Below are 22,930 nucleotides of genomic sequence, written 5' to 3'. Positions count from 1 at the left end.
GCCTATACTTCATTCGCTTCCCAGCAAATTCTCCTCTGCAAGGCAATGAAGTGTTTCAAGAGGGAGGGAGTGTTTGCTGTGTCAGATGCTGCCAAGAAGTGTAATAAGATGAGGACTGAAATGCAGGCTTTGGATTTAACAAGTGGAGATCTTGGGTGACCTTGAGGATAGTCATTTCATCCGAAGTAACAGAAGCCACCTTATTAGAATGGATTAAAGAGAGGAGAGTGAGGGGAAGAACTACCAAAAATTTGGCTATGATCTTTCTATACAGATACAGAAAAATTTCCAGGATGTGTTGTTTAGTGAAAGGTAGAGAATAGTGTGTATAATATGGCGCTATTGCTGTATGGTTCCATGTGTATATCTCTCCAACTACATAAAAGATGCCGCCAGCAAAGGGAATCAGCCTTTGGAATTTTTGAAGCATGTGAATGTATTACCTATTTAAAACATCATTTTTTTTTAATGTTGCTGTGATGGGAAGCAATAAAGTGGCTGAAAGCTAAAGGGTAAAGGGAGTGTTGTTTAAGGATGGGCTCTGTTAGGGTAAATTTGTATACTGACCCAGTAGAGAGAAAGAGAATAATAATGCAGAAGAGGGACTTCCCTGCTGGTCCAGTGGGTAAGACTCCGAGCTCCCAGTGCAAGGGGCCCGGGTTCATTCCCTGGTTGGGGAACTGGATCCTGCATTCCGCAACTAAGAGTTCACATGCCGCAACTAAGTCCACATGCAGCAACTGAAGATCCTGCGTGCCACAACTAAGACCCAGCACAGCCTAAATAAATATTTTAAAAATAATAATAATGCAGAAGAGAAAGGAGCTAAGTGCCTGAGGGGAGAGGGGAGCCAGAGCTGGTTGATAAGATAAATTTATTCATACTGTGTTAAGAGAGAGCACCACCTTCACAGTCTTTGTGTCAGAGTGGGGAGGGCAAAGTCAGAACTGATAAGGTTTTGGACTCTGGTTTAAGGCAGGTCTTTCAACATGGGGTGGGATGGGGGCTTGATTAGGATTAGATGAAGATCGTGATGTGATAGTTTAGGATCTGTGGACACAGAGAAAGAAAGCAGAGGAGGAACAGCTACAGGCAAATTGCAAATGGTTAAAAAGATTTAAAGGAATCATTCCCAAATGACTCACTATTTCATTTTTCTGGTGAAGTTTGAAGCAAGGTCAATTACGAGTAAGGGTGAGGTAAAGAAAACCAATAAAATGCACCTAAGCCATCAAAAAAAAAAAAAAAGAGTAAGAGTAAGGTATGATGTGCAGGAGTTCTGAAGAGGGGAGAAAGGGAGAAACTATTACTTTGGAAAGTAAACAAGAGAAGGTACTTGGGAAGGATAGTAGGAAAATAGTTGGCTGACCTGGTGGAAGTCCCAGTCTCCCAGATGCAACTCACCCTTCCCCACAGAAAATATTTTAAAACCATTGTCACCCCCAAAGCAATTTTGCAGCCATAGAAATGAAGTCCCTTAAAATGTCTCTGTGTCAGCAAAGGTTCTTTACTTCTCGTTTTAGGACTAACAAGCTGTTGGAAAGGGTTCCAGATAAGGAGGTATTTGGCCACAGAAGTGAATTCAGGTTTCTACAACTTCCAACCTAAAGAATCACTCAAAACTTTGAAATGACAACGTTTTCTCGCTTCTAGTCTTGTCAAGGTTTTGAAGGTCTTAAGGCCAAGTTTTCATCAGAGGTCCATGTGTGATAAGCTTCCCCTCCCGCAGAGTTTCTACAAGGAAAGGGGAATGTTTACTGCCATCGTCCAGGTTACCCTTTACCTTGTGACTTGTGTAGCCTTGACACATAGCAACCACTCAATAAATAATAGCTGCCATATAATCCCTATAATTCCTTATTCGCTTTCCAGCATCTTATCCCAAACAGGAGATAAAAGGACTCAGTGCACTTGACACACCTGAGACACTGGGAACTCCTAGAACTATTTGGAAAGAACTTGAGTTTCTTCAGAGATGGAGTTTGGAGAAATGCTGCTTTGAAAATAATATTTTGACCTTGGTTGTCCCTCAAGGCAAGGCTGGTGAGCAACAGGGAACAGAGGTCCCCGGTGTGTTTTATAAAGTGCTTAATATGTTGTGTTCATTCAATATGGAACAAAACGGGACAATCAGTAGTTCTAAAGGACTCCTTATGGATGAGAGAGAGAGGTTGGAGCCTCATCATATTAAATGATGAAGACATGATAAAAACTGGCTTAAAGTTGGGGCATAGCTTAAATATTCACATCCAACAAATTGAATCACGCTATTCAAAAGTTAATTGGGAGGGCTTCCGTGGTGGCACAGTGGTTAAGAATCCACCTGCCAATGCAGAGAACATGGGTTCGAGCCCTGGTCCAGGAAGATCCCACATGCCACAGAGCAACTAAGCCCGTGTGCCGCAACTACTGAGCCTGCGCTCTAGAGCCTGTGAGCCACAACTACTGAGCCCTCATTCTACAACTAGTGAAGCCTGCATGCCTAGAGCCCATGCTCCACAACAAGAGAAGCCATCACGGTGAGAAGCCTGTGCACTGCAACGAAGAGTAGCCCCCACTCGCCGCAACTAGAGAAAGCCCTCACAGCAACGAAGACCCTATTGCAGCCAAAAATAAATAAATAAAATAAATTTTTTTAAAAAAGTAAAAAAACGACAATTGGGAGATTTACAAAACAAATTAACTCATATTGCAACATACACATACATCCAGGAAGGGGATACACATTTCAAGTTGTGTGATCTATGCCTTCTGTTCTCAGTCTTGTCTGTATCTCTGGGGGTGTATGAGTAATTTCCTTTGGAGGTAACTGTAAAATTTTACATTCTAAGCCCCGAATGCTCTGGTCTTGTTTAGCTCTGTTCTGGGGATGCCTTGATTATTGCTTGTTGCCCAAAACAAATCTCATTTAACTTCTATTAAACAGAAAATAACTAAACAAAATGGCACAAAAGAAAAGCAAAGTTACTAATTCTGCTAGAGTTACAAAAACAAATCCATTCCATTGTTTCTGAATATTTAGAGAATATTTTGGAGTTTGATATTGAGTATTAATTTTATTGTGGTTTGTGTAGAGGTTGGAGCAAACCAGTTTTTTACAGTCTGAGGTTTAATAAAATAATGTTTTCAGTGACTTGTTCACAAGTCAGACCGACAACACAGAACTGTGAGTGGTGCGCTATCTCCCCGTTCTGGGGATCTTTGGCACACCATGAGGTACCCTGGGAGCGGATGTATTCTGATTTGAACCATCTTAACGTGAAAGTGCAGGTATAGACCATTAAATACACAGCTTTCATTTAACTGTTTAACATCATTGTTATATTAAAATTTATTCATTTGTCTAAGAATTTCTGACACTCCACTGCACAGAAAGTATTAGGTGAACAACTATGGGGGAAATAGAGGTAATTAAGATGGCATGTAGGGTCAAAGATTTTGCACTTGAATCAAGATGATACTTAGAATCCACTCAACACCATGCTCAGTCTTAACAACTTGGGAGTTCCCTGGCGGTGTAGTGGTTAGGACTCCGCACTCTCACTGCTGAGGGCCCGGGTTCAATCCCTGGTTGGGGATTGAACACAATCCCCACAAGCGTATGACACAGTGCAGCCGAACAAACAAACAAACAAAAACAACTACATCTATAGTTAGTTTCTGTTTAAAGTTAAAGTCAGTCCTACATTTCATACACTATGAAGTTGAAAATGGGAAAAGGTTTGCATTCCTGTTCAGGACAAGGAATGACCCAGCAGGATGATGAGTCTTCATACCTATTAAAGTATTTCTAAAGTAATACAGCTTTATCACACCTGCCACTTGGCTGACAGTGATCACCTGATTTCAAAGGTGGTAAAATGGGAAACAGTACAACAGTAAGCACCCACCTACCCACCATGCTGCTTAGATACAGATAAATTGCCCTCACTGTTATGACCCCTTGTGCATGCCTCCCATCATGTCTCCCTCCTTCCCACCCTAGAAACAGTCCCTGTTCTACACTTTGAGTTTATCATTCCTTTGTTTCCTCTCCAGTTTTACCAAAAATGTACCCTAAAAAGCACATTGTTTGCTCTTGTTTATGACTGGGTCAATAAACAGAACTATATCACACAAGTTCTTTTGTGACTTGCTTTTTTACTCAAGCTTAGTTGAAATTCATACATGATAATGTGTATGGCTGTTATTCATTTTCTTCCTTCCTCCCTTTCTCCCTTCCTCCCTCCCTCCCTTTCTTCCTTCCTTCCTTCCTTTTCTTCCTTCCTTCACTGCATGGCATGTAGGATTCTAGTTCCTCAACCAGGAATCAAACCCATGCTCCCTGCAGTGGAAGTGGAGTCTTAACCACTGGACCACCAGAGAAATGCCTGCTATTCATTTTCATCACGATATAGTGCCTCAATACCTATCTATAGAAATATTTATCAATTTTTCTCGGGTCCTGCTGTGAGCCCAGTCATGACTAAAGCTGTTTATTTTATTGAAGCTGAGGGGGTGGGGCTAATTGTGGCCAAGCCCAAATCATCATCATCATCAACATCATTTATATCATAATTATTATTAACAACAAAAACGAGGGATTAGTTGGAATATCAAAAGTTTTGAAGCCATTTTGTAGGTGAGGAATTATGAATAAAAGAAATCATCCTTGAGAAAAAATTATAAAGGTAAAATCTCTGTGATTGGTAACTTTTTTGAATTTTGGAAGTGAGGAAAAGGGAGGGTCAAAGATGAAAGAATGGTGGAATCATGAACTGAAATAGGAAAGCCAGGCATTAGAAATGATCAACTACGTTGTGTCTGAAGTACAGATGGAATATGAGGTCAGGAAATAGGTTGAGGATACAGGAATAATTTTAAGTAGAGCCTTTGAAGAGGTGATCATCAAAGTTTGTGCATTGTCTAGAGGGAGTTGAAAGGAGAAGGCTCAGGATATAGTCTTGGAAAATGCCAATGTAACACATCACAGCTGCTCTTTCCCAGCAGGACAGAACCCAACTCTCTCTTCAAAGTTTACCTCAAGTGTTTCTGGGAGTTCTTTTTTTTTTTCCTTTTTAATTTTATTTATTTATTTGGTTGCAATTATTTGCACAATTTCCACAATTAATAATTTCCACAATTATTTTAGTTGTGGCAGGCAGGCTCCTTAGTTGTGGCATGTGAACTCTTAGTTGCGGCATGCAAACTCTTAGTTGTGGCATGCATGTGGGATCTAGTTCCCTGACCAGGCACCAAACCCGGGCCCCCTGCATTGGGAGCACAGAGCCTTAACCATTGTGCCACCAGGGAAGTTCCTCTGGGAGTTCTTGAAAACTTCCATTTCCCCTTTGCTTTGCTGGAAACCTTTGCCACTTCACCTCACTCAGGTGGTCCTGTCACCTCCGTTGGTCCTGTCACCTCCGTTGGACAATATGCTGTTTCTGTGGATCCTGTCCCTGGTGTGGTGCCACAACTGCAACATTTGGTTGGGATGTGGGAGTGAATGCCTAGCTCCCTGTTATGGACTGAACTGTGTCCCCCTAAAATTCATATATTGAAGTTCTAACCCCTAGTACTTCAGAATATTACTGTATTTGGATAGAGGGTCTTTAAAGAGGTAATTAAGGTAAAATGAGGTCTGTGGGTGGACCCTAATCCAATATGACTCTTGTCCTTTTAAAGAAATTCAGCCACAGATATATACAGAAGGAAGGCCACGTGAGGTCAAGGAGCAAGGCCTCAGAAGAAACCAGTCCTGCCAACACCTTGATTTTGGACTTCTAGCCTTCAGAATTCAAAGAAAATAAATTTCTAAGTCACCCAGTCTGTAGTACTTTGTTACGACAGCCCTAGCAAACGAATACACCCCTTTTTGGAGCTAGCCTGTGTTAGAATGGAACCAGGTTGGTAGGCTGTCCTAGTAGCAGGTACTTCCCTACACTTTGGGTCACTTCTCTCCACAGACTACCAAGGCTTGTTACTTCAAAGTAAAGTGTGTCATGTGTAGTTTCCCAGGAGAATGCATAGCCCCTCATACACAGAAATGGTGGGTCTGTCCTATAAGATCTTCAGGTGTGCTTGGGCATGTCTAAATTTAAATAGTAGTCTCAAGCTACAGTTGCATTTACTGGAAGGGAAAAGGAGTTTGTGATGAGGAGAGGCAATTAGGAACAGGAGAAATAAAAAGATAAAAATCACAATTACTGAGTATTAATATCTTTTGTTAACCATACAAGAATATTTACAAATGTCATTTTATTAATTTATTCATTCAAAAATATTTATCAAGTGTCTGCAATGTGCTAGCTAATATGTGAGGAGCTCGGGCTGCAGTGGTGAACAAGAAAGACAAATCCCTGCTTTTAGGAGTAGCTTCCGCTCTAAAAGGAGACATGGAGAATAAAATAGTTACAATATCATGTGATGAAGATTCTAATGGAAGAATTATAGCATGATATGAGAAGACAAGGAGGATTATATATTAGTCTGCTAGGGCTGCCATAACAAAATACCACAGACTTGAACAACAGAGATTTCTTAAACAAATTTAGTTTCTCACAGTTCTGGAGGTTGGAAGTCCAAGATCAACGTAGGCAGAACTGGATTCTCCTAAGGCCTGTCTCCTTGGCTTGCAGATGGCTGCTTTCTTGCTGTGTCCTCACATGTCCTTTTCTTTGTGTGTGTACCCCTGGTGTCTCTTCCTCTTCTTAAAAGGACACTAGTCCTATTGAAACCACACAACACAGATTGGGACTTGGACCCACGGTCTTTTAATTGAGATCACACACCTGTGTTGCAGGAAAGACAGTGGGGTGCGAGAGGATGGTCACATCCCAGGTCACATCTGAGTACCTGGGATGGCCGCCTAGTGTGGGTCCTTGGCTTCTCACGGGAAAGAATTCAAGAGTGAGCCGTAGTAAAGTGAAAGCAGATTTAGTCAAGGGAGATACACACTCCACAGACAGAGTGTGGGCCACCTCAGACAGTGAGAGGCCCCAGAATATGGGGTGGTTAGTTTTTATGGGCTGGGTAATTTCATAGGCTAATGAGTGGGAGGAGTATTCCAACTGTTTTGGGGAAGGGGTGGAGATTTCCAGGAACTGGGCCACCGCACACTTGTTGACCTTTTATGGTCGGCCTCAGAACTGTCATGGCACCTGTGGGTGTGTCATTTAGCTGATGTATTAAATAAGCGTATATTGAGGCTCAAGGTCTGCTGGAAGTCACTCGTCCTCCATCTTGGACCTAGTTGGTTCTAACCAGTTGATGTTGTGTCTTCAACAGCTATGTCATTCTTTTAAAGGTTGTGCCCTGCTCCCTTCCTCAAGACTTAATGAAGCTCAGGTTCTTTATGTCTCAACACAGAAAGAATTCAGTGAGAGACAAAGTGATAGGTAAGAAGTGGACTTATTTAGAGAGACACACATTCCAAAATGTGTCTCAAAAGGTGAGAATGGCCCTGGGAGAAACACACTCCACAGGCAGAGTGTGGGCCATCTCAGAAGTAAACAAACCTCAGAATATGTGGTGGTTGGTTTTTATGGGCTGGGTAATTTCATAGGCTAATGAGTAGGAGGGTTATTCCAACTATTTCAGGGGAGGGGGCAGGGATTTCCAGGAATTGGGCCACACCCCACTTTTTGACCTTTTATGGTTAGCCTCAGAACTGTCATGGCACTGGTGGGTGTGTTATTTAGCTGCCGATGTATTACAGTGAGTGTATATGGAGGCTCAGGGTCCACTGGAAGTCAAATCTTCCACCAACTTGGACCTAGTTGGTTCTAACCAGTTTTTGTCATGTCCTATGGCTATGCCATTCTTTTAAATGCCCCCCTTCCCTCCTATTTCACTACTGGATTAGAGCTCCCCCATTATGAGGCCTCTCTCCTTGACTTGTAGATGGCCTGCTTTTCCTCTCTCTTCACGTGGTCTTCCTTCTGTACATATCTGTGTCCAAATTTCTTCCTTTTATAAGGACAGCAGTCATATTGAATCCGGGTGCACCCACATGACTTCATTTTACCTTAATTACCTCCTTAAGGATCCTATCTCCAAACAGAGCCACATTGAGGGTTAGGGCTCCAATATCTGAATTTTGGAAGAATACAATTCAGTCCAAAACAGATTCGCTTTTCAAAAACCAGTCTCATTCAAAGTGAGATCTGAAGTTTCCATAGAAGTAGCCAGGTAGAGTGCAGCAGAAGTGTGCCTCAGACTGCAGGTAAAGCATGGCCTAAAACCAGGTTATAAGAGAGAATATGGCACATTAGGAAACTAAAGGTAGTTTCCAGATGATTCTACAGGGTAATTAGATAACCTTGGAAGGCCTTGGAGTCATGATAGAATTAGGACTTTATCTTAGAGCAATAGGAAGCCAGTGGAATGCTGTAAGCAGGAAAGTGGCTTAATTTGCATTAATTACGTTGGCTATTGTGTGGAGAGTGAACTGAAAAGTAGCAACGCTGGCGATAGAAAGGCAACTGAGGGGGCTGTTCCAATCAGGTAGGCAAGATGGTGGTGGGAATGGAGAGAAGTATACAGAATTGAGCAAGTCTCAGGATGTATCGATAGAATTGACAGCACTTGCTAATGGACTGGGAAAGGAGGAAAAAACTGAGGATGATGCTTAGGTTTCTGAGTTGAGCAGATGGGTGGGAAGTTGGTGCCATGCTCTGAGATAGAAAACAAAGAAGCAGATGGTCAGGGGGAAGGGAGGATGGTGAGCTCAGTTTTCAATATATCAAGTTTTAGATGTGTGAATCATACAAGTAAAGATGTTCACAGCCTTATCAGCTAGCTATTTCAATCCCTGTTTTAGAGAAGAAAGTAAAAAAACAAAAAACGCTGAAGTTTCAAGAGGTTGAGTAAATTGTTTATTCACACCCAGGTTTATCTGACTCCAAGGGCTATTCCTTTTCTACTATAGCCCTCAAAATTTTACGCACAACTCTGAGTCAGAATTCACAATTTTTTGGATTTAGAAAGCTAATATGGTGCCTACACTGTGTATTATAGAACAGGGACTGGGGCAGTATCATAATAAATAACACATTAATAAATCATCAATGAATTATGTGAATATACCACTAAGTGGGATAAAGAAGGACTATGATTAGTCTCATGATAGTTCAGGATAGGTTTTGCCACGAAATGGGTAATATAAAACTTTCTTTTCAGGGTATACTGGATTTTTGAATTGTGAATAAAGATGTACCTTCTAGGATAATGCAATATCATGGAAGTCAAAGGAATACAGTTTCAAGAAGAAAGTGGTGGTCAGTGGTGTCAGATGTTACTAAGAGATGAAGGGCAAGGATTGAAGAAAAAGTCATTAGACTTGGTGATCAAGAAAATAATAGTGACATCTTCAAGAGTATTTCCTTTACTGGTATAAAGTAATGAGAGCACAAGGCAACTTTTTTTGTTTTTTTTTGGGTTTTTTTTTGGCTGTGTTGGGTCTTTGTTACTGCGAACAGGCTTTCTCTAGCGAGTGGAGTCTACTCTTCGTTGTGGTGCGCGGGCTTCTCATTGCGGTGGCTTCTCTTGTTGTGGAGCATGGGCTCTAAGCGTGCAGGCTTCAGTAGTTTTGGCGCACGGGCTCAGTAGTTGTGGCTCACAGGCTCTAGAGTGCAGGCTCCACAGCTGTGGCACATGGGCTTAGTTGCTCCACAGCGTGTGGGATCTTCCCGAACCAGGGAGAGAACCCATGTCCCCTGCATTGGCAGGTGGATTATTAACCACTCCACCAAGGCAACTTTTAAGGAGTTAAAGAGTAAGACAAGCTACATACCCATAGGATGGTTAAAATTAAAAAGACAACAAGTACAAAGTATTGACAACAATTTAGAGCAAGTCGCATTTTCATTCACTTCTGGTGGTAGTATAAATTAGCTTTTCAGCATTTTGGAAAACGGACAATATCTACTAAAGCTGAATATTTGCATAACACATGACCCAGCAATTCTAGAAACATGCTCAGCAGAAATGACTGCGTATGTGCTCCAGAAAACATGTACAAGAATGTTCCTATTAGTTTTGTTTTGGAGTCGTGATAGGTTCATAGGCATTAATTATATTATAAATAAATTAGCTACAAATAAATAAAAGTGCCATACATGGACTATTGATGACAGTTGGACGTGAATCAAGGATTATGATTAATTCAAAACTGTGCACTGATCTACAGATTCAATGTTATCCCTATCTACAGATTCAGTGCCATCCCACCAATGGCATTTTCCACAGAACTAGAACAAAAGATTTCACAATTTGTATGGAAACACAAAAGACCCCGAATAGCCAAAGCAATCTTGAGAAAGAAAAATGGAGCTGGAGGAATCAGGCGCCCTGACTTCAGACTATACTACAAAGCTACAGTAATCAAGACAGTATGGTACTGGCACAAAAACAGAAATATACGTCAATGGAACATGATAGAAAGCACAGAGATAAACCCACGCACATATGGTCACCTTATTTTTGATAAAGGAGGCAAGAATATACAATGGAGAAAAGACAGCCTCTTCAATATGTGGTGCTGGGAAAACTAGACAGCTACATGTAAAAGAATGAAATTAGAACACACCCTAACACCATACACAAAACTAAACTCAAAATGGATTAAAGACCGAAATGTAAGACCAGACACTATCAAACTCTTAGAGGAAAACAAAGGCAGAACACTCTATGACATAAATCACAGCAAGATCCTTTTTGACCCACCTCCTAGAGAAATGGAAATAAAACCAAAAATAAACAAATGGGACCTAATGAAACTTAGAAGCTTTCACACAGCAAAGGAAACCATAAACAAGATGAAAAGATAACCCTCAGAATGGGAGAAAATATTTGCAAATGAAGCAACTGACAAAGGATTAATCTCCAAAATATACAAGCAGCTCATGCAGCTCAATATTAAAAAGACAAACAACCCAATCCAAAAATGGGCAGAAGACCTAAAATAGACATTTCTCCAAAGAAGATATACAGACTGCCAACAAGCACATGAAAGGATGCTTAACATCACTAATCATTAGAGAAATGCAAATCAAAACTACAATGAGGTTTCACTTCACACCGGTCAGAATGGCCATCATCAAAAAATCTACGAACAATAAATGCTGGAGAGGGTGTGGAGAAAAGGGAACCCTCTTGCACTGTTGGTGGGAATGTAAACTGATACAGCCACTATGGAGAACAGTATGGAGGTTCCTTAAAAAACTAAAACTAGAACTGACATATGACCCAGCAATCCCACTACTGGGCATATACCCTGAGAAAACCATAATTCAAAGAGAGTCATGTACCACAATGTTCACTGCAGCACTATTTCCAATGGCCAGGACATGGAAGCAACCTAAGTGTCCATCGACAGATGAATGGATAAACGAGATGTGGCACATATATACAATGGAATATTGCTCAGCCATAAAAATAAATGAAACTGAGTTATCTGTAGTGAGGTGGGTGGACCTAGAGTCTGTCATACAGAGTGAAATAAGTCAGAAAGAGAAAAACAAATACCATATGCTAACACATATACATGGAATCTAAAAAAAAAAAAAGGTTTTGATGAACCTAGGGGCAGGACAGGAATAAAGATGCAGATGCAGAGAATGGACTTAGGACACGGAGTGGGGAAAGGGTAAGCTGAGACGAAGTGAGAGAGTAGCATTGACATATATACACTACCAAATGTAAAATAGCTAGCCAGTGAGAAGCAGCTGCATAGTACAGGGAGATCAGTTCGGTGCTTTGTGACCACCTAGAGGGGTGGGATAGGGAGGGTGGGAGGGAGATGCCAGAGGGAGGGAATATGAGGATATATGTATACATATAGCTGATTCATTTTGTTATACAGTAGAAACTAACACAACATTGTGAAAAATTATACTCCAATAAAGATGTTAAAAAAATTGATTTCCATCAGCATGTGTGGAAAGATTTCATTTATGCTCAAGTAAAAACTAGACAAATACAAAATGCATTTGGCCACTTGTTTTGAATTTTAGCGCTGAGAAACAAAGAACAACAACAACAACGAATTGTGCCCTGAGGTCCGTATAAAAGGAGGAGGGGTATAAGCTGTTAACGAGAATGGTCCCTAAGGATGTACTACTCCTTCCAAGTACACTGATTATAGAAGCAAAGAAAGAGGTAGGAGAGTAACTGATAGCAGTCTGTCTATGGGATGTGTTTCTCCCAGGGCCACTCTCACTCTCTGAGACAGACCACATTCTATCTATGGAATGTGTATGTCTCTAAATAAACTGCTTTCACTTTACTGTGGCTTGCTCTTGAATTCTTTCTTGCGAGAAGCCAAAGATCCACACTTGGTGGCCAGTTGTAGGGACTCACTCAAGTCCTGGTGAAACCATGTACCTCAGATTGGGACTCAAACCCATGTGCCAGGACTCGAACCCAGCCTAAACCCAGATTAGGACTTGAACCCAAATGGCCGGGACTCACACCCTGTCAAAACACATGGTCTTTTAAGTGTGATCACCCATCTGATTTCAGGACTTAATGAAGCTCAGGTTCTTGACGTCTCATCCCAGAAAGAATTCAGTGAGAGACAAAGTGATAAGTAAGAAGTGGATTATTTATTTATTTATTTATTTTTAGGATAAGTGCTTTTTTAAAAAATAAATTTATTTATTTTTGGCTGCATTGGGTCTATATTGCTGCACACGGGCTTTCTCTAGTTGTGGCAAGTGGGGGCTACTCTTTGTTGCAGTGCGTGGGCTGCTCCTTGTGGTGGCTTCTTTGGTTGTAGAGCGTGGGCTCTAGGCACGTGGGCTCCATTCGTTGTGGCATGCAGGCTCTAGAGCGCAGGCTCAGTAGTTGTGGCGCACGGGCTTAGTTGCTCTGAGGCATGTGGGATATTCCTGGACCAGGGCTCAAACCCATGCCCCCTGCATTAGCAGGCAGATTTTTAACCACTGCACCACCAGGGAAGCCTGTGGATTATTTAGAGAGAGACATACTCCACAGAGTGTGCACCATATCGGAAAGTGAGAAAGGCAGCAGGGTATGGGGTTGTCAGTTTTTATAGGGGTGGGTAATTTCATAGGCTAATGAATGGGAGGAGTATTCCAGCTATTTTGGGGAAGGGGCAGAGATTTCCAGGCATTGGGCCACCACCCACTCTTTGATCTTTGATGGTCGGCCTCAGAACTGTCATGGTGCTGGTGGATGTGTCATTTAACTTGCTGATGTGTTACAATGAGCATATACTGAGGCTCAAGGTCTAGTGGAAGTCAACTCGTCCGCCATCTTAGGCCTATTTGCTTCTAATCAGTTTATGTCTTGTCCTTGGGTTCTGTCATTCTTTTTCTTCTTTTACTAAATAAATAAATAAATTTATTTAAAAATAAATAAATGAATAAATAAAAGACACACCCTGGGGCTTCCCTGGTGGCGCAGTGGTTGAGAGTCCCCCTGCCGATGCAGGGGACATGGGTTCGTGCCCCGGTCCGGGAAGATTCCCACATGCCGCAGAGCGGCAGGGCCGTGAGCTATGGCCGCTGAGCCTGTGCGTTTGGAGCCTGTGCTCCACAACGGGAGAGGCCACAACAGTGAGAGGCCCGCGTATCGCGAAAAAAAAAAAAAAAAAGACACACCCTGGAAATTGCCTACTTCTCTTCTTTCTTCACACATCTCACTGGCCACAAGCTAGTCACATAACCACACAGAGCCAAAAGGAGGCTGAAAATGCAGTCTTCGTTAGAGAGAACAGAGAGAGTTGATGTTGGTGAGCAACAAAATCAATTAGTCTCCACCAAATCAGGTCAGACTCTTGATTACCACTCCAGCCCTACAGTCTGCTGTAACTACCATGATTATCTTGCTTTTGTTAAGTGCCTGAAATCAACTCCTTCTACTCTGGTATCTTTCCTTTTCCATTAAAATCAAGGATCCCATTTAAACTGCATCCAATTGCACCATTGATTTATGGAAATCACTCATGAAATTGCTTTTTCGAGATGCTGGTACTCTACTCCCCAATACCTTTTTGTCTTCTGGGCCCTCTTGAGGATAGAATAGATGTATGGGCAGGTCACACATGATACATCTTTTATAGCATTTCTTTTTTTTTTAATTTATTAATTTAATTTAATTTTTTTATACAGCAGGTTCTTATTAGTTATCTATTTTATACATATCAGTGTATAGATGTCAATCCCAATCTCCCAATTCATCCCACCACCACCACCACCACCACCGCTTTCCCCCCTTGGTGTCCATACATTTGTTCTTTACATCTGTGTCTCTATTTCTGCCCTGCAAACCAGTTCATCTGTACCATTTTTCTAGGTTCCACATATATGTGTTGATATAAGATATTTGTTTTTCTCTTTCTGGCTTACTTCACTCTGTATGACAGTCTCTAGATCCATCCACGTCTCAACAAATGACCCAATTTCATTCCTTTTTATGGCTGAGTAATATTCCATTCTATAAATATACCACATCTTCTTTATCCATTCATCTGTCGATGGGCATTTAGGTTACTTCCATGAGCTGGGTATTGTAAATAGTGGTGCAACGAACACTGGGGTGCATGTGTCTTTTCGAATTATGGTTTTCTCTGGGTATGTGCCCAGTAGTGGGATTGCTGGGTCATATGGTAATTCTATTTTTAGTTTTTTAAGGAACCTCCATACTGTTCTCCATAGTGGCTGTATCAATTTACATTCCCACCAACAGTGCAAGAGGGTTCCCTTTTTCCACACACTCTCCAGCATTGGGTGTTTGCAGATTTTCTGATGATGCCCATCCTAACTGGTGTGAGGGGATACCTCGTTGTAGTTTTGATTTGCATTTCTCTAATAATTAGTGATGTTGAGCAGCTTTTCATATGCTTCTTGGCCATCTCTATGTTTTCTTTGGAGAAATGTCTGTTTAGGTCTTCTGCCCTTTTTTGGGTTGGGTTGTTTGTTTTTTAATATTGAGCTGCATGAGCTGTTTATATATTTTGGAGATTAATCCTTTGTCCGTTGATTCGTTTGCAAATATTTTCTCCCATTCTGAGGGTTGTCTTTTCGTCTTATTTGTAGTTTCCTTTGCTTATCAAAAGCTTTTCAGTTTCATTAGGTCCCATTTGTTTATTTTTGTTTTCATTTCCATTACTCTAGGAGGTGGATCAAAAAAGTTCTTGCTGTGATTTATGTCAGATAGTGTTCTTCCTATGTTTTCCTCTAAGTTTTATAGTGTCTGGTTTTACATTTAGGTCTCTAATCCATTTTGAGTTTAGTTTTGTGTATGGTGTTAGGGAGTGTTCTAATTTCATTCTTTTACATGTAGCTGTCCAGTTTTCCCAGCACCAGTTATTGAAGAGACTGTCTTTTCTCTACTGTATATTCTTGCCTCATTTGTCATAGATTAGTAGACCATAGGTGCGTGGGTTTATCTCTGAGCTTACTATCCTGTTCCATTGATGTATATTTCTGCTTTTGTGCCAGTACCACATTGTCTTGATTACTGTAGCTTTGTAGTATAGTCTGAAGTCAGGGAGTCTGATTCCTCCAGCTCCGTTTTTTTCCCTCAAGACTGCTTTGGCTATTTGGGGTCTTTTGTGTCTCCATACAAATTTTAAGATTTTTTGTTCTAGTTCTGTAAAAAATGCCATTGGTAATTTGATAGGGATTACACTGAATGTGTAGATTGCTTTGGGTAGTATAATCATTTTCACAATATTGATTGCTCCAATCCAAGAACATGGTATACCTCCCCATCTGTTTGTGTCATCTTTGATTTCTTTCATCAGTGTCTTATAGTTTTCTGAGTACCGGTCTTTTACCTCCTTAGGTAGGTTCATTCCTACGTATTTTATTCTTTTTGTTGCAATGGTGAATGGGATTGTTTCCTTAATTTCTCTTTCAGATTTTTCATCATTAGTGTATAGGAATGCAAGAGATTTCTGTGCATTAATTTTGTATCCTGCAACTTTACCAAATTCATTGATTAGCTCTAGTAGTTTTCTGGTGGTATCTTTAGGATTCTCTATGTATAGTATCATGTCATCTGCAAACAGTGGCAGTTTTACTCCTTCTTTTCCAATTTGTATTTTATTTCTTTTTCTTCTCTGATTGCCATGGCTAGCACTTCCAAAACTATGTTGAATAATAGTGTGTTTTTCCAGATCTTAGAGGAAATGCTTTCAGTTTTTCACCATTGAGAGTGATGTTTGCTGTGGGTTTGTTTTATATGGCCTTTATTATGTTGAGGTAGGTTCCCTCTATGCCCACTTTCTGGAGAGTTTTTTATCATAAATGGGTGTTGAATTTTTCAAAAGTTTTTTCTGCATCTATTGAGATGATCATATGCTTTTTCTTCTTCAATTTGTTAATATGGTGTATCACATTGATTAATTTTCATATACTGTAGGATCCTTGCATCACTGGGATAAATCCCACTTGATCATGGTGTATGATCCTTTTAATGTGTTGTTGGATTCTGTTTGCTAGTATTTTGTTGAGGATTTTTGCATCTATATTCATCAGTGATATTGGTCTGTAATTTTCTTTTGTTGTAGTAACTTTGTCTGGTTTTGGTATCAGGGTGATGGTGGCCTCATAAAATGAGTTTGGGAGTGTTCCTTCCTCTGCAGTTTTTTTGGAAGAGTTTGAGAAGGATGGGTGTTAGCTCTTCTCTAAATGTTTGATAGAATTCACCTGTGAAGCCATCTGGTCCTGGACTTTTGTTTGTTGGAAGATTTTTAATCACAGTTTCAATTTCTTTACTTGCGATTTGTCTGTTCATATTTTCTATTTCTTCCTGGTTCAGTCTTGGGAGGTTATACCTTTCTAAGAATTTGTCCATTTCTTGCATAGAGTTGCTTGTAGTAGTCTCTTATGATGCTTTGTATTTCTGTGGTGTCCATTGTAACTTCTCCTTTTTCATTTCTAATTTTATTGATTTGAGTCCTCTCACTCTTTTCCTTGATGAGTCTGGTTAAAGATTTATCAATTTTGTTTATCTTCTCAAAGAACTAGCTTGTGGTTTTATTGATCTTAGCTATTGTTTTCTTTGTTTCTATTTCATTTATTTCTGCTCTGATCTTTATGATTTCTTTCCTTCTGCTAACTTTGGGTTTTGTTTGTTCTTATTTCTCTAGTTCCTTTAGGCGTAAGGTTAGATTGTTTATTTGAGATTTTTCTTTGTTCTTGAATTAGGCTTGTATTGCTATAAACTTCCCTGTTAGAACTGCTTTTGCTGCATCCCATAGGTTTTGGATCATCGTGTTTTCTTGTAATTTGTCTCTAGGTATTTTTTGATTTCCTCTTTGATTTCTTCAGTGATCTCTTGGTTATTTAGTAACTTATTTTTAGCCTCCATGTAGTTGTGTTTTTTACATTTTTTCCCCTGTAACTGATTTCTAATCTCATAGTGTTGTGGTCAGAAAAGATGCTTGATATGATTTCAATTTTCTTAAATTTACTGAGGCTTGATTTGTGACCCAAGATGTGATCTGTCCTGGAGAATGATCCATGTGCACTTGAGAAGAAAGTGTAATCTGCTGTTTTGGGGTAGAATGTGCTATAAATACCAATTAAATCTATCTGGTCTATTGTGTTATTTAAAGCTTGTGTTTCCTTATTTATTTTCTGTTTGGATGATCTTTCCATTGGTGTAAGTGAGGTGTTAAAGTTCTGCACTATTATTGTGTTACTGTCGATTTCCTCTTCTATAGCTGTTAGCAGTTGCCTTATGTATTGAGGTGCTCCTATGTTGGGTGCATATATATTTTTAATTGCTATATCTTCTTCTTGGATTGATCCCTTGATCATTATGTAGTGTCCTTCCTTGTCTCTTGTAATATTCTTTATTTTAAAGTCTATTTTATCTGATATTAGTATTGCTACTCCAGCCTTGTCTTGATTTCCATTTGCATGGAATATCTTTTTCCATCCCCTCACTTTCAGTCCGTATGTGTCCCCAGGTCTGAAGTGGGTCTCTTGTAGACAGCATATATATGGGTCTTGTTTTTGTATCGATTCAGCGAGCCTGTGTCTTTTGGTTGGAGCATTTAATCCATTCACTTTTAAGGTAATTATCCATCTGTATGTTCCTATTACCATTTTCTTAATTGTTATGGGTTTGTTTTTGTAGGTCCTTTTCTTCTCTTGTGTTTCCCACTTAGAGAAGTTCCTTTAGCATTTGTTGTAGAGCTGGTTTGTTGGTGCTGAATCCTCTTAGCTTTTGCTTGTCTGTAAAGCTTTTGATTTCTCCATCGAATGAATGAGGTCCTTGCCAAGTAGAGTAATCTTGGTTGTAGGTTCTTCCCTTTCATCACTTTAAATATATCATGCCACTCCCTTCTGGCTTGTAGAGTTTCTGCTGAGAAATCAGCTGTTAACCTTATGGGAGTTCCCTTCTATGTTATTTGTCGTTTTTCCCTTGCTGCTTTCAATAATTTTTCTTTGTCTTTAATTGTTGTCAATTTGATTACTATGTGTCTTGGCGTTTTTCTCCTTGGGTTTATCCTGCCTGAGACTCTCTGAGCTTCCTGGATTTGGGTGGCTATTTCCTTTCCCATGTTAGGGACGTTTTCAACTATAATCTCTTCACATATTTTCTCTGGTCCTTTCTCTTTCTCTTCTTCTTCTGGGACCCCTATAATGTGAATGTTGTTGCGTTTAATGTTGTCCCAGAGGTCTCTTAGGCTGTCTTCATTTCTTTTCATTCTTTTTTCTTTATTCTGTTCTGCGACAGTGAATTCCACCACTCTGTCTTCCAGGTCGCTTATCCATTCTTCTGCCTCAGTTATTCTATTATTGAATCCTTCTAGTGTATTTTTCATTTCAGTTATTGTACTATGCATCTCTGTTTGTTTGTTCTTTAATTTTTCTAGGTGTTTGTTCTTTAATTCTTCCAGGTCTTTGTTAAACACTTCTTGCATCTTCTCGATCTTTGCCTCCATTCTTTTTCCAAGGTTCTGGACCATCTTCACTATCACTATACTTAATTCTTTTTCAGTTGCCTATCTCCACTTCATTTAGTAGTTTTTCTGGGGTTTTATCTTTTTCCTTCATCTGGTACATAGGCCTCTGTCTTTTTATTTTGTCTGTCTTTCTGTGATGTGGTTTTCCTTCCACAGGCTGCAGAATTGTAGTTCTTCTTGCTTCTGCTGTCTCAGGCTCTGTCATTCCTTTAAAGTTTGTTCCTTGCCCCCTTCCCTCCTGTTTCACTTGGACATGACCCCATCTTTTCCCTGCCACAGAGAGATAGTGTCGGCCCCTGCTATTAATCTGCCATGCCAGACCTGGACTGCCTTCCTCTACACTTCCTTTACAGACTTCCACCTTACTTAAGCTATTTTTATTCTGTTGTTTTTTTATTATATGAAGGAAAATACAATCCATAACTAATAAATTTCAATTAAATTCCCCATGTAATTTAATCTGGTCCAAGTTGGTTTCTGCTATTTGCGATGACAAGAGTGCCAACTAAAACAGATGGCACAGGATTCATTGTTATAAGGTCAAAATTTGATATTCCTTGTTTTACTTACTTTAAGACTTATTGTCAGGACTTCCCTGGTGGCACAGCGGTTAGGAATCTGCCTGCCAATGCAGGAGACACAGGTTCGATCCCTGGTCCGGGAAGATCCCACATGCCACAGAGCAGCTAAGCCTGTGTGCCACAACTACTGAGCCTGAGCTCTAGAGCCTGTGAGCCACAACTACTGAGTCCACGTGCTGCAACTACTGAAGCCCAGACACCTAGAGCCCGCGCTTCACAACAAGAGAAGCCACTGCAATAAGCAGCTCTCGCACCGCAACCAAGAGTAGACCCTGCTTGCCGCACCTAGAGAAACCCTGCATGCAGGAACGAAGACCCAAGGCAGCCCAAAATAAAACAAAATTAAAAAATAAAAAGATAACAAAAAAAGGCTTATTGTCAGTGAATATTGAAGAAAGTACATTTAATATTATATCTTTATTCAATGATTTTAAAAGACAGAATAATCAATGATTAAAAATATACTGGAAGAGTGGACAGCTGTCCAAGTTTCTTCCACAAGTAAACATCACAAAAACAAATGAAGAGTCAGGATTTCTCTAGATTAAAAGTAAATTAAGAGACTTAGAGACAGCAATTCCATGTAAGTTGTGGACTTTGATTGGATCTTGACTTGCTACAACCTTGGCATTTTGAAAACAGTTGGGAAAGTTCGACTATGGTATAGGCTGATATTAAGGAATTAATGTTAATTTTGTTATGTACAACTTAAGGTATTATAGTAGAGAAAAATGTTCTCATTTTTTAGAGATGAATACTAATGTAATTAGAGGAAAGTAAAATATTAGTTAAGATTCACTTAAAAATTTCTAGCAGACAAATAGATGGAGACAATATGGAAAAATGTTAACACTGAATATAGGGTTTGGATATATTGGTGTTCATTATACTATTATACTTTTTGATATACTTGAAATTTTTCATTATAAGAGGTATAAAAATGCAAAAAAGGCTTTAGTTATTTATACAGTTACAAAATAAACTTGATTAAAATGCAGCCAATAATTATGACTTAATTAAGTAGGATATTTGCTTTGTGATAATTGAAGAATTCAAGTAAGTCTTTATTTCCATATTGTGTAAATTATTTCAATATTGTGGCCCCAAATTCTTTAATTGGTCTATTTCTCCAATTACTCTTCTCTCTTTCCCCAAAATGTAAACTGGAAGAGTGTGATCAACATGGCAGTGAAGCCGTGGAAGAGTCAGTTAGAGCCCTGTGGATTTTAGAGCTGGCAAGGGAAAATTCAGCATGGAATAAACCTGAAGTCTGGCCAGCCTCCATGTGTGCTGTAAGAATTCTTTGGCTGCAGCCCTGGTGTCCTAACATCTGAGGTTGCATCATTCTTCTCACAGTTGCTTCTGGCCCAAATATCAACAGCATGTGATGTAAACAGGTCAGGATAAAGTGTATAAGGTGTCTGTCAAATTTTCTCTCCTTTCTTTCTCTCTCTCTCTCCCCCGCTCCCCCCAACTCCCCGCTCCCTCCCTCCCTCGTTCTCTTTTTCCTTTTTCTTTCTCCTTCCCTCCCTCCCTCCCTCCTTTCCTCCCTCCTTCCTTCATTCCTTCCTTCCTTCCCTCCCTCCCCTCCTCCCTTCCTTTTTCTTTCCTTCTTTTTCCTCCTTTCCTTCTCTCTCTCTCTCTCTCTCTCCTTGTTCCTCCTTCTCTCCCTCCCACCCTCTCTCCCTTCTCTCCACCCTTCTTTCTTTTCGTTTGTTTATTTTGGAAACTCAAGCTTACATAGTTTCAAGACAGATTTCCCCTCAAGGGCTTTTCAGTTCCCTGAAGGGTGGAAAAAATATAAAGACCTGCAAAAAAGACCATTTCAGAAGTAAAGAATACAGTGAAAGTGAGAGGTAAAAGATTCAATTAGTGGTAAAATGTCTACTTTTTCTGTGCTGCTTTGCTATGAACCCTTCTTTCCCTGAAGCGCTCACATGTCTTCCCAGAATTGTCAGTCAGAGGTCTCCCGTGCTTGTGTTGCTTAGGTGGAATTGCAGCAGGGAGCATGGAACACAGAGGGACTGAATAGGCTAACAATGGACTTGAGAATCTTAGGAACTAAAGAAAATGTTTTTAAAGGAAGCTGGAGGCAAATCTCTCCTAGAAAACTTAAGGAAGAACAGTCTCTGAACTTCTGCCTATGACTTCAATCATTTCTTTCCTACCATTCAGTTTCTAAGTCTTCTCTCATTTACATTTATTTAAAAGTAATTGAACTCCATCTTCTAATATCTCAAGATTCCTTTGATCCTTTCCGAATATGTGACTACTCTGTTTGAAATAAAGTCCAGTGGACCAGCATTTTGCATCAGAGGGTCAGAGCAAGAGGTAGAGCTGGAAGTTTGAGGTCTGTGTAATTGGAGATGGTGATTATAATAGCTAAAGGGACTTGATTAGAGATGCCTCAGTGTTCTGACATGGCTGAAAAGAAAATATAGGTGAAAACTGTTTCCTTCATACCTGACCCAGCACAGATCAACAAGTGAATTATTTTTTATAGATGGAAGCAAGGCAACCCTCCTGGTGTACCAGAAGATGCACGGTCCAAGGACATTTGGGATTCTGGAGAGCTCTCTTCTGCTCCATTAGTTGAGAAACACCTAATGCAAAGTTGGTTGAATCATTGCCTTTCTGCCTTTATTTGACAGACTTTTCCCTGGTGTCTGATTACTGGTAAGAAACCTGCCCTGAAATTCTACTTTCCTTGGCCTCCCCTCTGTTGAACTTTGTTGAGTAGAATGCCTGACTCCTGCCTAACTTGGCTCTCTTCATCCTGGCTCAGGCTGAAGCAACTGGACAGCTTGGCTCAGAGTCCAAGGAGTTAGAGACTGCAACCTTGTGGCTACCCTCCCCCTCCCTCACATGGCCTGTTCCTGCCCAGTCTGGTTTGTGAATAGTTCTTGGCAATTACCCCAGAGGAGAACAGAGCCACTAACAATAGCAACTCTCTTTTTAGCTCGAATCTCTTGGTACCCAGGACTGTGAACTTAGGAAAACCCAAAATAACCTATGTAATTACAGTGGGTTACCCTAACAGTCTATTTCTGCTATTACGAACCTTAGATGTCACTCCAGTAGATATTTAGCTGCTTGTAGTGGAAAGAGTACTGGGCTTATGGCCAGACAGACCTAGATTCAAGACCTAGCTCGGCTGTTTACTAATTTTATGACACTGGGCAAGCCACTAATTTGAACCTGTTGGAATTGAATGGGGCCCGCCTGTACATGTAAGTGCTTGGAAACCTGCAAAATCTTATACAAAGTTAAACCATTGCTATTGGGAAATGGGATATAGTTTCAAGAAAAGAAGAAATTTAAATCTTCAAGAAACAAATGAATCAACTTTTTTACCCTCTGTTCCACACCATGCTCAGTCTTAAAAACAAACAATTAAAACTATAGGTAGTTTCCATTTAAA

Source organism: Leucopleurus acutus, assembly GCF_964270905.1.
Source record: "Leucopleurus acutus genome assembly, chromosome: 14".
NCBI lineage: Eukaryota > Metazoa > Chordata > Mammalia > Artiodactyla > Delphinidae > Leucopleurus > Leucopleurus acutus.
This window is presented reverse-complemented; position numbering follows the sequence as displayed.